Source organism: Scyliorhinus torazame, chromosome 10 (genome assembly GCF_047496885.1).
Source record: "Scyliorhinus torazame isolate Kashiwa2021f chromosome 10, sScyTor2.1, whole genome shotgun sequence".
In the NCBI taxonomy this organism is placed as follows: Eukaryota; Metazoa; Chordata; class Chondrichthyes; order Carcharhiniformes; family Scyliorhinidae; genus Scyliorhinus; species Scyliorhinus torazame.
In genome coordinates, this window is record NC_092716.1 from 99162334 (window position 1) to 99174589 (window position 12256).

The window sequence follows — 12256 nt, forward strand, 5'->3', positions numbered from 1 at the left end:
ATAAATCTTGCACCTGCATTTATTCCCATTCTATATTCCTATCTCCACATTTGGAATGGGGACTATGTAAACTTGTTATACCCTCCCAGCAGAGATACTTCAGCACTATTATGAGTGGGACAATGTATTATTTCACAAGTTTACATTATAAATATGGACTTAGTTTTATACTTCCATCATAAGTTTCAAAGGACAGAGTGTATGACTTTAAAAGGGAGGAAGGAGAGGGACAAGAGAGCGAAGGGGAGAGGGTGGGCAAAAAAAACATTTAAAAAGATTATGGGACACAGGCATCATAGCTGCACAGGACGGAGCCGAGGACAAGCGGGAATAACAGAAACAACATCAGCACACTGGGCAATACATGCTAGGGCCAACATTGGGAGCCCAACCAAGGCAGAATGGCTAAGTAGGGTCCACAACCACAGGGTGGGGGGACATGTAATATTTATCATGTTTGATTGTGTGTTGTATTTTTACTCCCTGTTTTGTGTGTTGCTTCATGATTTTTCGTTGGCCGATTGCTCACTTGTAAATATTAATTTCTCTTTGGCTCAACAATATGCGCGGTGATGAAACCTGAAAACATAAAGTACGAATTGGGATGCATTACATAAAAATGTAAAAAACCAATAAAAACACTTTTTTTAAAAAAGAGCATGCATTGACACTTGGAGTTGTGGTATTGTTGCCATATACCGCAACGTGGTTGTGGGAGGGGCAGGACTGGCAGCTCAGTATTCCAGGGTATAGGATCTTCAGGCAGGACAAATATTTATTAAAGTTTTTTAACACAATTTTTCTCCCTAAACAATAACCCCCCCCCGTAACAAAAATAAACCGAGAAATCGCGCAGAGCAAGATATATACATGGCAAATGATATATTTACACAGCTTTGTACACTGGCCCTCACCCGTACGTGCCAGTTTCCCCACCCCTTCATGTTATCTCTTGCTCATCCACCCTCCCAGGCAGTCCCCCCTCTTCCCCCCCCCTCCCAGGACATCCCCCCCCTCAAGATTGCTGCTGTTGCTGACCGACCTTCCTCTAACGCTCCGCGAGATAGTCTAGGAACAGTTGCCACCGCCTGTAAAACCCCTGCGCAGACCCTCTCAAGGCGAACTTAATCCTCTCCAACTTTATGAACCCAGCCATATCATTTATCCAGGCCTCCAGGCTGGGGGGCTTCGCCTCCTTCCTCATTAGCAAGATCCTTCGCCGGGCTACTAGGGACGCAAAGGCCAGAATGCCGGCCTCTTTCGCCTCCTGCACTCCCGGTTCGTCCACTACTCCAAATATTGCTAGCCCCCAGCTTGGCTTGACCCGGACTTTCACCACCTGAGATATTGCTCCCACCACTCCTCTCCAGAACCCCTCCAGTGCCGGGCATGACCAAAACATATGGACATGGTTCGCCGGGCTCCCTGAGCACCTTCCACATCTGTCCTCTACCCCAAAGAACCTACTCAACCTCGCCCCCGTCAAGTGCGCTCTGTGGACCACCTTAAATTGTATCAGGCTGAGCCTGGCACACGAGGAGGAGGAATTAACCCTATCTAGGGCATCAGCCCACAGACCTTCCTCGATCTCCTCCCCCAGCGCCTCCTCCCATTTACCCTTCAACTCTTCTACCAGCACTTCCCCCTCTTCTTTCAACTCCTGGTGTATTTCCGACACCTTGCCCTCCCCGACCCATACACCCGAGATCACCCTATCTTGAACTTCTTATGCCGGGAGCAAAGGAAATTTCCTCACCTGTCGCCTCACAAAAGCCCTCATCTGCATATATCTAAAGGCATTTCCCGGGGGTAACTCGAACTTCTCCTCCAGTGCCCCTAGGCTCACAAACGTCCCGTCGATGAACAGGTCCCCCATTCTTCCAATCCCCGCCCGATGCCAGCTCTGGAACCACCCGTCCATCTTCCCTGGGACAAACCGGTGGTTACCCCTGATCGGGGACCACACCGATGCTCCCATTGCACCCCGGTGCCGTCTCCACTGGTCCCAGATCCTTAGCGTTGCGGCCACCACCGGGCTCGTGGTATACTTTGTCGGCGAGAGCGGCAGCGGTGCCGTCACCAACGCCCCCAGGCTCGTTCCTTTACAGGACGCCATCTCCATCCTCTTCCATGCCGCCCCCTCTCCCTCCATAACCCACTTGCGGATCATCGCCACATTTGCTGCCCAGTAGCAGCTCCCCAGGTTTGGCAGCGCCAACTCTCCTCGGTCCCTACTGCGTTCCAGGAACCCTCTCCTTACTCTCGGGGTCTTATTCGCCCACACAAACCCCATAATATTCCTGCCTACTCTCTTAAAAAAAGGCCTTCGTGATCACGATGGGAAGGCACTGAAACACAAACAGAAACCTCGGAAGGACCACCATTTTGACCGACTGCACTCTACCCGCCAGCGAGAGCGGTAACATGTCCCATCTTTTGAAATCCCCATTTGCTCCACCAACCTCGTCAGATTCAGTTTATGTAGGGTCCCCCAACTCCTGGCTATCTGGATCCCCAGATACCGAAAGCTCCCCTCTGCCCTCCTCAGCGGTAGGTCCCCTATCCCTCTTTCTTGGTCCCCCACCTGTAATACAAAGAGCTCACTCTTCCCTACATTGAGCTTATAGCCCGAAAACTCCCCAAACTCCCTTAGAGTCTGCATGACCTCCACCATCCCCTCCATTGGATCCGCCACGTACAGCAACAGGTCATCCGCATATAGCGACACCCGATGCTCTTCTCCCCCTCGGACCACCCCCTTCCATTTATTAGACTCCCTCAATGACATGGCCAATGGTTTGATCGCCAATGCAAACAGGGGGCACCCCTGCCTCGTCCCTCGGTACAGTCGAAAGTACTCCGACCTCCGCCGGTTCGTCACTACACTTGCCATCGGGGCTCTGTAAAGGAGCTTAACCCAATTGATAAACCCTCCCCCGAACCCAAACCTACGCAGCACCTCCCAGAGGTACTCCCACTCTACTCGGTCAAAGGCCTTTTCCGCGTCCATAGCTGCCACTATCTCCGCCTCTCCCTCCTCCGATGGCATCATTATCACGTTTAAGAGCCTCCGCACATTGGTGTTTAGTTGCCTGCCCTTTACAAATCCCGTCTGGTCCTCGTGGATTACCCCCGGGACACAGTCCTCGATCCTCGTGGCCAGCACGTTTGCCAGCAACTTTGCATCCACATTGAGGAGCGAGATCGGCCTGTACGATCCACATCGCAGTGGGTCCTTGTCCCGTTTTAGGATCAAAGAAATTGTCACTTCTGACATTGTTGGGGGCAGGGTCCCCTCCTCTCTTGCCTCATTAAAGGTCCTCACCAGTAGCGGGGCCAACAGGTCTGCGTACTTCCTGTAGAACTCCACCGGGAATCTGTCCGGTCCCGGGGCCTTCCCCGCCTGCATGCTCCCCAAACCCTTGCTCAGCTCCTCCAACCCAATTGGTGCCCCCAAACCAGCCACCTCTTGCTCCTCCACCCTTGGGAATCTCAGCTGATCTAGGAATCGTCTCATCCCCTCTTCCCCCACTGAGGGCTGGGACCTGTACAGCTCTTCATAAAAGGCCTTGAATACCTCGTTTATTTTCGTCGCACTCCGAACCGTGGCTCCCCTTCCATCTTTGACTCCCCCTATTTCCCTCGCTGCCATCCTCTTACGGAGCTGGTGTGCCAGCATCCGACTAGCCTTTTCCCCATACTCGTAGGTCGCCCCCTGCGCTTTCCTCCACTGTGCCTCCGCCTTCCCTGTGGTCAACAGGTCAAACTCCGTCTGGAGCCGTCGTCTTTCCCCAAGTAATCTTTCCTCCGGGGCCTCTGCGTATCTCCTGTCCACTCTCAAAATCTCCCCCACTAACCTCTCCCTTTCCATACCCTCTGTCTTCTCCCTATGAGCCCGAATGGAAATGAGCTCTCCCCTGATCACCGCCTTCAACGCCTCCCATACCACCCCCACCCGCACCTCCCCGTTGTCGTTGGCCTCCAAGTACCTTTCGATACACCCCCTCACCTTCCCACACACCACCTCGTCCGCCAGCAGTCCCACATCCAGCCGCCACAACGGGCGTTGGTCCCTCTCCTCTCCCAGCTCCAGTTCCATCCAGTGTGGGGCATGGTCCGAAACGGCTATAGCCGAATACTCCGTCCCCTCCACCCTCGGGATGAGCGCCCTACCCAGAACAAAGAAATCTATCCGGGAGTAGGTTTTGTGTACATGGGAGAAGAAAGAAAATTCCCTGGCCTGCGGCCTTGCAAACCACCATGGGTCCACTCCCCCCATCTGATCCATAAACCCCCTAAGTACCTTGGCCGCCGCCGGCCTCTTTCCAGTCCTTGATTTGGAGCGGTCTAGTGCTGGATCCAACACTGTATTGAAGTCCCCTCCCATTATCAGGCCTCCTATCTCCAGGTCCGGAATGCGCCCCAACATGCGCTTCATGAATCCTGCATCATCCCAGTTCGGGGCGTATACGTTTACCAACACCACCCACATCCCTTGCAGCCTACCGCTCACCATTACATATCGCCCTCCATTGTCCGCTACAATAGTCTTGGCCTCAAATGACACCCGCTTTCCCACCAATATTGCCACCCCTCTATTCTTCGCGTCCAGTCCCGAGTGGAATACCTGTCCTACCCATCCCTTTCTTAGCCTGACCTGGTCCGCCACCTTCAGGTGTGTCTCTTGGAGCATGGCCTCGTCCGCCTTCAGTCCCTTTAAGTGCGCGAACACTCGAGCCCTCTTCACCGGCCCATTCAGGCCCCTCACATTCCACATTATCAGCCGGATTGGAGGGGCTCTCACCCCCCCCCACGCCCCGCCGACTAGCCATCTCCTTTTCTGGGCCAGTCCCGTGTCCACGCCTCCCTCACCCTCCAGTCCCCCAGAGGGGGGGATCCCCGTCCCGACCACCTCTTCTGTGTCCCATTCCCTTTCGGCCAGTGCAGCAGCAAACCTTCCCCCCCCCCCCCTTCCCCCCTGCCGCTAGACCCCTGTCTAGCTTTTTTGCTCCCACCATGTCACTCCAGTAAGTCAGCTGACACCTGCTGACCCCGGCTTCCCCAGCTGTCCCATTGACCTCCCCGCGTGGGAGTCTCCCAATCCATATGCATTCCTTTGTTCCCCTTCCCGCCTTTCTTCCCGCGCGCGGGAAAACACCCCGCGCTTTCCAAAGCCCGCTCCGCCCCCTCTGGCGCAGCTCCTGTCGCGGCCTTGTCTCTCTCCCCCAGCCCATGTAACATTTCCTGCGCGTGATTGACCCCCTATATACAACACACATCAAACCTCAAACATCCCCCCTACCCTCACAAATCCTCAGTTAGAGTCCAACTTTTCGGCTTGTACAAAGGTCCACGCCTCTTCAGGCGTTTCGAAGTAATAGTGTTGGCCCTTGTATGTGACCCACAGTCGTGCTGGCTGCAGCATTCCGAATTTCACTTCTTTCCGGTACAACGCCGCTTTGGCCCGGTTGAAACCCGCTCTCCGCTTTGCAACCTCCGTGCTCCAGTCCGGGTATATTCGGATCTCTGCATTGTCCCACTTACTGCTCCGGTCCTTCTTGGCCCATCTCAGGACCCACTCTCTGTCTGTGAACCGGTGGAACCTCACCACCATCGCCCTTGGCGGCTCATTTGCCTGGGGCTTCTTCGCCAGCACCCGATGTGCCCCATCCAACTCCAGCGGCCTCGAAGGGGCCTTCGTGCCCATCATCGCCTCGAGCACCGTGCTCGCGTATGCCCCGGCATCAGCCCCCTCCACTCCCTCAGGGAGACCCAGGATTCGCAGATTCTTTCTCCTCGACCTGTTCTCCAGGTCTTCGAGTCTTCCCGCCCACCTCATGTGTAGTGCCTCGTTCTGCTCCACTCTCACCGCCAGGCCCACGAGCTCGTCCTCGTTCTGACTGACTCTTTTCTGTGCTTCGTGGACCTTCTGGGTGATCCTAGTCCTTCAATTGCCGAAAGCATAGGCGCCAACATCTCCTTGCGCATCTCCTCGCGCTGCTCCTCGAAGCAGCGCTTGATGAACTCCTGCAGCTCCCCTTTGTCCCTGGCCGCCGCCATTTTGTTTTCTTTCCCTCGCTTCTCCCGTTGCTCCAGTGCCGCTCCTTTGGCCGTTACACTTCTGGTCCGTTTAAAAAGTCTATGGAAACTCCTGAAAAAGGTCTGAGAGTCAGTTCCAGGCGGGAGCTGCCGAATGCATGACCTACTCCTCCATGGCCGCCACCGGATGCCTCATCCCTGCTTCTTCAATGGCCCTGGTAGATCCTTTCACAGTTGTTCCCTCTGCTGCTCGAATTCACCTTTGATAGAGTCAAGTCAGATTGCAGCTTTAAGCTTGCCCTTCCCCCGCCTGCATGCTGGAAGAGGCCCTTGTCTAAACCTGCAGCCAAAGCCAAATCCTTTACTGTTTCTGCCGGGTCTGGCAGCCAAAAGACATAACATTCCTGGGGGACACTGTCAGGGGAATGCTGCAGTCTTCTTGTCACACCAAGAAATGTCAAACAAATGCCGTGGGGGCCCTGTAAAAGAGACCAAAAGTCCGTTCCAAGCAGGAGCTACCGAATATGCGACCTAGCTCTGCATAGCCACACCCGGAAGTCTTGGAAGTATCTTCTAATGAGGCTTTGTGAGTAGGGCTTAGGAATCAAAAGGGAGCAGTCACACTGCTGGGAGTGTATTATGGCCCACCAAATGGTGGCAATAGAGGAGCAGATATGTAGACAGATCGCTGAGGTGTGTAATAGAGTAATTATATTAGAGGATTTCAACTTTCCCAACATTAATCAGAAAGTCACATTGGGAAAGGTTTGGAGGGAGAAGATTTCTTGAAATGTATTCAAGATAAATGTTATTATCATGAAGGTCCAACAAGGGATGGTGCAGTGCTGGACCTAGTTCTGGGAAATGAGGCCGTCATGTATTCGACGGAGCAGTGGGGAAGCATTTTTTTGATAGCACCGTACATTTTAAATTTGTCATTGAAAAGAAAAAAGATAATCTACAAAAAACTGTTTCGAATTGAGGGAAGGCTGATTTTATCAAAATAAGGCAGGATCTTGGCCAAGGTAGACTGGAAGTGTTCAAAATGGAATTGGCGAGAGTACAGGTCCAGCATCCAACATATTCCCTTTAAAGATGAAACGTAGACGCAACAAGTCCAGAGAACTGTGGATGTCTTGGAATATTCAGGACTGGATAGGAAGGAAAAGAGATACTTTTAATAAATACAAAGGGGAAAATCTACAGAGATCGTCATAGAGTATAGAAAGTGCAGAGGGAACTCAAAAAAGCAATTAGGAGAGCAAAGAGGGGGCATGAAAAAGCCCTTGCGGGTAAGACTAGGGAAAATCCCAAGGTGTTCCATAAGTATATCAAGGGAAAGAGGATAACCAAGGACAGAGTCAGACCCATTAGGGATCAAGGGAGTAATCTGTGCGTCGAAACACGTAGGATGTTAAACACGTACTTCACATCTGTCTTCACTTTGATTCTTGAGCAGTTTGACATAGGGAGTAGGGAGGTACTGGAGGATTTGGCAGGCTTAAAAGTGAACAAATCGCCAGATCTAGATGAGTTGTATTCCAGGGGGGCAAGGGAGAAAATTACAGGAGCTCCGACTCAAACTTTTAATTCCTCTCTGGCCACAGGGGGAGGCGCCAAAGGACTGGTTCCACTAATGTTCCACTTTTCAAGAAGGGTAGTAGAGATAAGCCAGGGAATTACTGCATTATTGTGTGCGTGATTGCTGTAATCATGTTTTAAAAGGAATCCTAGTTTGAAAGGCAAGTATATTTTGGGAGCCAGAGGTGCAATTAAACCATCATAAAAAGCTTAAGCTAATAGAATTTTGTTTTGAGTAAGGGGATTCCTTGTGGAGTTAATTACAGTTCAGCTTGGTAAGATGATGTCATTACTGGGTGGAGCCAAGGTATCACGCATTTTTGCAGAAAGTAGGTTAGAACGGCTCGGAGCTGAATTAAGCTGTATCCAGGAGTGAAGCAGTTTTGCTCTTACTGCAGTTCAGTTAACAGAGATTAACAGTCTTTAAAGCATGCAGACTTGTCTCGAGGACAAGAGGGAGCTGAAATAAGCTCTTCTGAAGACATAGTCAAGGTTACTGCATGGGTGTGACAGAAGTCAGATCAAGGGCTGGATTCTTCGCAGCCCCTTGCCAAAATCGCGTTTGGCGCAGAGAATTGACTTTTATGCCCGAATTGGGCCTGGCGCTGGTCCCGCAATTTTCCGGCAGCGCGGCTGGGGGGCCATTGCCAGAGGCCCTCCCAGCGATACTCTGATCCCGACCGGCCGAGTTCCCAACGGCGTGGTTCTAACCACGTCTGGCCAGTCGGGGGTCAGTCCGCGGCCGCCCTGGTGGGGTGGCGGGGGGATCCATCACCGGAGGTGGCCTTATGGGCGGTCAGGGCAGCGGTCAGGCGAGTCGGATGAAGCGGCGCAGGGCCGATCAGGGGGACCTTCTTTCTTACTGCTGGTCCGCGGTCCGAGTCCGCCATGGCGCTCGGCGCGGCCGCTGGAGGCCGCCGCCATGCGCGTGCTCGGACTCGGAACCAGAAGTGCAGGGGCCCGTATCTGCAGCCAAAGCTGCGTGAAGCTTCCCAGGTCCCTGCTAGCCCTCTGCAGGTAAGTGAATTGCTCTATATTGTTTCCAGGAAAGTCTGGAGTAAAACGCCAGCGTTTTTACGCAGGCGTTGGGACATAGCCCCATTTTTGCGAATCCAAGCCCAAGGTCTTTAAAGCAGTGTCAAAATATCTCTCTTTCTCAAAGAACATCTCTGTAAAGCAAATATTCCTGTGTGCCATTGGTAGTTAAAGTGGTTTGAGAGCAGAGGTGTTTTTATTTCTTGTTAAGTTGGAATAAAGTTAGCAATTAAGGGTATTGCATTCACTATATTGAATAGTATTGATGAAGGGTAATTGTAAGCTATTTTCTGGTGTGATATTAAAGATTTTAATACCGTGTTAGTAATGAAGTTTGTTTTAATATACCATATCCCTATTTCTTTGTGCAATCACTCCTAGAGGGAAGTATTCTTTCCTCAGTCTAACAAAATTTAAATAAAATATTGAGGTTTCTGTCCAGTATCCTAGGCACTGGTAGGTTCTGGTCTGAGGTAGGGATGCACGATCAATTGTACAAAGACTCAGGTTGGATACAACTGTGGCTTTATTGCAGTAAGATGTGTGGCCTCCCACAGCAGCTGGCGAAATGGCTGCTGAATAGAGGACACGCATATTTATACTCCTCCTGGGCGGAGCCAGCAGGCAGGGGCTACCGGCGAACCTGTAGTACAGGTCCGACCTTGCATCACCTAATACAGGTGTAACAGTGGTTTACCACATTCACCCCGTTTAAAATGAGTCCGGTAGGGGTGGTGGAGAACTATATACAATAGTGAATGTATGTACAGTGTTTTATTAGGAGAGAAAAAAAATGTCTTTTGAAACTCCAGTGCCGGTTAGAGATTCAACCGGTCTGGTGCCTTGACGTTCCGCTGGGAGCGACGTAACGGTGGCGGCGATGTCGATACTGGTGACGTCGGTACTGGCCTGATGTCGGGTGACCCCGGAAGCGTGCCAAAATCCTCTTCATCCTCTTGCGTGGGGAGGGGAAGGAGGGATGGTCCTGGTGGGGTTAATGTTGGGAGCACTGGGGGAGTGGAGGTTGGCGCCAGGCCAGGGAAGTGTGTATGAGTGGAACCTGCTGGTGCTAGGTCCCTGAGGGAGACAGAATCTTGGTGGCCATCGGGGTACACCACATAGACATACTGGGGGTTGGCATGGAGCAAGTGCACCTTATCTACCAACGGGTCCGCCATGTGGAGTCGGACGTGCGTACGGAGCAGGACCGGTCCTGGAGCTACGAGCCAAGTCGGGAGCAACACCCCGGAAGTGGACTTCCTGGGGAGGGCAAAAAGAGGTTCATGGGGTGTGTTATTCGGAGCGGTGCACAGTAGCGACCGGATGGAGTGTATTGCATCAGGGAGGACCTCCTGCCAGCGAGAGGCTGGGGGGAGGTTCCTGGACCGTAGGGCCAGTTGGACGGCCCTCCAAACCGTCCCGTTCTCTCTCTCCACCTGCCCTTTTCCCCGGGGGTTATAGCCGGTCGTCCTGTTGGAGGCGATACCCCTGCAGAGCAGAAACTGATGCAGCTCATCACCCATGAATGAGGATCCCTTGTCACTGTGGATGTAGGCAGGGAAGCCGAACAGAGTAAAGATTGTGTTGAGGGCCTTGATGACGGTGGCAGACGTCATATCGGGGCATGGGATGGCGAAGGTGAACCTGGAGTACTCATCGGCCACACTGAGAATATATGTATTACGGTCGGTGGAGGGGCCCTTTGAAATCCACGCTGAGGCGTTCAAAGGGGCGGGAGGCTTTCACCAGGCGCGCACGGTCCGGCCGGTAGAAGTGCGGCTTGCACTCCGCACAGACCTGGCAGTCCCTGGTGACTGTCTGTACTTCCTCGACGGGGTAGGGCAGATTGCAAGCCTTGACAAGATGGTACAACCGTGTGACCCCCGTGTGACAAAAGCTGTCGTGTAGGGCCCGGAGTCGGTCTTCTTGTGCGCTGGCACATGCACCTCGGGGTAGGGCGTCTGGGGGCTCGTTGCGTTTGCCGGGGCGATACAGAATCTCGTAATTATAGGTGGAGAGCTCGATCCTCCACCGCAAGATTTTACCGACCTTTGGTCAGTGAGGAGAGTGAATCTCCTGCTGGCCAGGTAATGCCTCCAATGTCGCACAGCTTCAATGATAGCTTGGGCCTCTTTTCCGACGGATGAGTGCCGAATTTCTGAGGCATGAAGGGTGCGGGAAAAGAATGCCACAGGCCTGGTTGAGGGTGGTGGTAAGTGTGACATCTGATGCATCGCTTTCTACTTGGAGAGGCAGTGTCTTGTCTACTGCGTGCATCTCGGCCTTGGCTATATCAGCTCTGAAACGGGCGAAAGCCTGTTGTGCCTCGGCCGTAAGGGGAAAGTGGGTGGACTGAATGAGTGGACGGGCCTTGTCCGTGTAGTTTGGGACCCACTGGGCGTAGTAGGAGAAGAACCCCAGGCAGCGTTTGAGGGCCTTGGGGCAGTGGGGGAGGGGAAGCTCCATGAGAGGGCGCATGCGGTCCGGATCGGGCCCCAGAACTCCGTTCTGAACCACATAGCTGAGGATGGCTAGGCGGGTTGTGCTGAACACGCACTTCTCCTTGTTGTAGGTGAGGTTGAGGAGAGTGGTGGTGCGGAGGAATTTAGCAAGGTTGGCATCGTGGTCCTGCTGATCATGGCTGCAGATGGTGATGTTGTCTAGGTACGGAAAGGTGGCCCGCAAACCGTACCAGCCGACCATTCGGTCCATCTCCCTTTGGAAGACCGAGACCCCGTTAGTGATGGAGGCGCCCATGGGCCGCACGTTGCAGGGGCTGGACAAGATGGCGGCACCCATGGGCCGCTCGTGGACTGCGAGGGGGAATATGGCAGCGCCCACTGGCCGCTCGCGGCCGCCGGGCGGTGAAGATGGCGGCGCCCACTGGCTGCGCATGGTCCGGGGAGGTGAAGATGGCAGCACTCACTGGCCGCGCGTGGTCCAGGGCGAGGATGGCGGCGCCCATTGTGTGGGTCAGAGGCAGGGGGCGATAGCGGTGACTGCACGGGCCTGGCACACCGTGGCGAAATTGCCCTTTTTGCTGCAAGCTTTGCAAATGGCAGCGAGGGCCGGGCAGCGTTGACGAGGGTGCTTCTGCTGGCCGCAGAAGTAACATCGGGGACCACCGGGGTGCGCGGATTGGCGTGTGCGCAGGCGTATTGGATGGGTAAAGCCCCGGCTGGGGCGGTCATTTGTGGGGTCCACGAGGGATAGGAGGGGTGGGCCGCGCGGCCAGAGGGGTAGGCCTGAGCATTACGTGAGGCGACCGTCATGGAGAGTGCTAGCTTCTTAGTCCCCGCTCGGTCGAGCGAGGCCCCTTCAAGCAGCCTTTGGCGAATGAGGTCCGACCCAATCCCCATTACAAAAACATTGCGCAATAGGTTAGAATGTTCGTTGGCCGTAACAGCCTGACAGTCACAGTCCTGGACGAGTGGGATTAGGGCCCGCCAGAAGTCTTCTATGGACTCACCAGGGAGTTGAGAGCGAGTGGCGAGTACATGCCTGGCGAAGAGTGTGTTCGCTTTCTGTGCGTAGTTTTCTTTGAGGAGCGCCATGGCGTCCACGTAGTTCGGGCCGTCCTGGATCAGCGGAAACACGCTGG

The 12256-nt window shown here is 53.7% G+C and overlaps 1 protein-coding gene across 5 annotated transcripts in view; it reads left to right on the forward strand.

Moving 5' to 3' along the window:
• The window catches only part of LOC140430792 (uncharacterized), a 145027-nt gene that overhangs the window by 66407 nt on the left and 66364 nt on the right, over positions 1-12256 (forward strand). The gene's annotated exons all lie outside the window — the stretch shown is intronic.